A 3,319-nucleotide genomic window follows, 5' to 3' on the forward strand; every position below is an offset into this window, starting at 1 on the left:
TTTTTTTTGAGCTGTCAGTAAGAGATAATATAATTAATCATTATGACATTTATTAACATTTAGATATTATCATTTATTCTTTTTAATTGTGCTAACATTTTATTAATTAAAGGAAACACATAAACACAGTTGTTACGGAACTTTAATAATGTTTAATTTTTGATTAGTGAACATCACCCTCTCCATTCCATGATTTTATTTTCTTTTCCTTAATATGAAGAAGAGGTTTCATTTGGGTAGTGTTCTGTCTGTGGTTCATGTAAGTGTGAAACATCAGTAAACATTACATAGGGAGGAATATATAAAGGTATTTCTTACAGCATTCTAACAGGTACTAAGTTTCTATTCTGTGAAAACTGAATAAGTGTTGAAACCCACATGGTACACTTTCTGCATGCAGCAGACTCTGTCCAGCAGGTAGTAACTAAAAAGAAACTCCAACATTTATATGCATTTCTCAGAGAACACTGAAGTTCCCACACCAGTACTTCTAGAAACCCTTCCCTCCAAGGTCTAATACTTTCTTACCTCACGTCTATTCTAAAGTCCTTCAAATCGTGAAATCTCAAACACCCTTCTCTTTACTCCAGTCTACTGGCATTTCCCCCTTTTTTTTCTCCTTTGTAGTTAGAATTAATATTTCTAGATTCATCTTCCCCCTCTCACCTCATGTTCTGAAAGTTCTTTCTACCTCCCCATTCTCTTAATTTTGAATCAAAATATTCTGGAACCATGCTAAGGAACACTTTGCTTTTGTTCGAGGTGGAGACATCAAGAGGAGAGGCGAAGATAGTTACTATTCAACGATAATTCATCCTAGATCATTGCATCAGTAATAAGGGCAGGGGTCCTGAACTTTCCTGATAAGTTACTCTTGGTCTTGAGGTAGCAACTGGTTCCGAGCCTCCAGCTTTTTACAAAGTTCCCTAAATCAACTTTGCTGTGTCCCCCAGAGTTACCAGCACCATCTTGGCAGCATCCATTCCTACCTCAAGGTCTGACTCACCTCTATGGGACCCAAGAAAATTGCACCAGGTGGGCAGAACTGTCCCTCACATGTGTGAGTCCCAGTTTGGGGGAGCCCTGTGTCAGTTTTCCCAGTTCTGACACCCCAACCACTTTCTTTGTTCCCCTAGCTCATGAGGTGGTGACTATATCCTATAGCTACTATGTCTGGATTGCCTCAGTGGTCCTTTTGTGTTGGTTTAGCCCTTTAACATCTGCATAATTAATTCCCTATGTTAAATTCCTCCTGTAGAAATACTTAATGTGGTTTCTGGTTTCCTAACTGGAGCTGGATTGAGGCAAGGCTAGAGGATGCTAAAGTGTAAATCACTGGACTGTTACTGGAAAAGTTTCATATTCTATACGCGGAGGAGAAACACTGTATGTTCTGATTTTCTGAGTTCAGATGAAGGCAGTTTAAACTGTTATGTGAAAATCTCAATTTACTATATATTTCTGTATTTTTAAGAGTGTTTTTAAAAGACAATATGGTACTGTTATTCATTAAACAATGTGTTCTTGAAACATCAAATTTTATGCAAAAATCTTGTAACTTGTCCATAGATTCCTAAATTGATCCCAAGTGGCTCCAAAGGGAGAGATTTAAGGTAAATTATTTCTTCATATTCCTGCATCTTGCAGAGGACCAATAATATTTGAGGCCTTCCGGAAATTTATTTATAAAATCAATAACGGCTAAAGCTATATTGGTTTGCCCTTTACCTCCAGGAAAACAAATGATGTATGGCAAATGACTCTCTTTTTATAAGTGTTTTGCCAATATGATAATATTACTTTACGCTTGAATGGAGTTTTATTAAACACCAAGTACTTTTGTATCTCTCTCTTACCATTCATATTCTTATTCAAGGCTATATATTCTTTTCTTTCTTTTTTTTTTTTTTGGCCATGCCGCATAGCTTGTGGATCTTAGTTCCCCAACCAGGAATTGAACCTGGGCCCTCAGCAGTGAAAGTGCAAAGTCCTAACCACTGGACCACCAGGGAATTCCCTTATCCAAGACTATAAATCAGATATTCCCTACATTTTTCCTTAGAGAATCTTAAACGCAGAAGAATTTAAAAATTTCCCAAAGGCTCTAGACTAAAAGGTGGAACGTGATCTTATACTTAAACCTCAGAACTTTCTATCCAGGAACTACTTTGTTCCATTATTGTTGACTTGTCTGTTCCACAGAAAGAATGTTGTCAAACATGGGATCTCATGATGGCCCAACTATGTTAAAAATCTTAAAATTAACAATGTTAAAAAAATTATCACACTTATGTGTGGCCATGTGTTTTTGTTGTGTTTAACACAAGTTTATCAGAGATAGGGCTCTATAAAACCAACTGGAAGGTATAATTACCTTCAGGGATATTTTATTATTAAAAAGTATAATGAAAGGTACTATGAGAGTAGATTAAACTATTAAGGAACCTGCCACAAGTGACTTTGTAATTTGAAAGATCCTTTATCATTTTCAATCATGACTTTCAGTTTGTTTCTCTGGGTGATTTTTCAAAATACTCTAAAAATCTTCTTTGGATTGCTAAATAGACAAATTGTGCTGCTTTTTCAGTAGAGAAAATAAAGGTACATTTAATAATTAATCTAGTTATACATGTACTATTTGAATTTACAACATTTAAAAAATTTATCTTTATGAAGTTATTGGATACGCAACTCTTCTTACTTTAGAAATCTATTCCCGCAGCCTGAATTTACTTTATCTCTTGGGGTTTTTAAACTTGCCAAAAAATAGTTATAAACTATTGATAATTCTTGATTAAAATGTAAACTAAAAAAGGCATATAACTTTGACCTATTGAAAAAACTTAAATGTATATGTATATAGAATGTTTTGACAGAAGCTGCTAATTTCCTTGTTAGTATCAAATTCCTATGGCTTCCTTACTAGGGAGTACCTATATTGACAGAATCAGTAATATATCCAGCTGAAGATAATAGTTTCAACCCTCCTATACAGATAAGGATGACAAATGATGTGTAAACAAACATTTGATGGGGCTTCTTAAAATGACCTCTTTTAGGAGAGCTTACTCAGGTGGCGGGTTTCTACAATTTTACAAATCTATTTTCCTCCTTCTTTCATTGACTCATTGATTTGGATGGAGATATGATGGCTGGATCTACAACATCCATATTGTGGATGGTAAGGCAAACTTAAGGAATAGAGACATATTCTAAAAGGAACAAAGCAGATTGACAAATCATAGGCCATTGATAATATGAGAAGCTGCCATATATCCCCAAACTGCCTGTCTGAATTTGTTGTTTGTGAGAAAATGAA

General features: G+C 35.0%; 1 non-coding gene across 1 annotated transcript; it reads right to left on the reverse strand.

The window, feature by feature from the left end:
- Positions 1-1,939: 1,939 nt before the first annotated feature.
- On the reverse strand, positions 1,940-2,012 carry TRNAE-UUC. Its single transcript has one exon. It is a non-coding gene; the product is annotated as a tRNA-Glu (tRNA).
- Positions 2,013-3,319: the final 1,307 nt, after the last annotated feature.

The sequence above is a fragment of the Phocoena sinus genome, chromosome 3 (assembly GCF_008692025.1).
Source record: "Phocoena sinus isolate mPhoSin1 chromosome 3, mPhoSin1.pri, whole genome shotgun sequence".
Classification (NCBI taxonomy): domain Eukaryota; kingdom Metazoa; phylum Chordata; class Mammalia; order Artiodactyla; family Phocoenidae; genus Phocoena; species Phocoena sinus.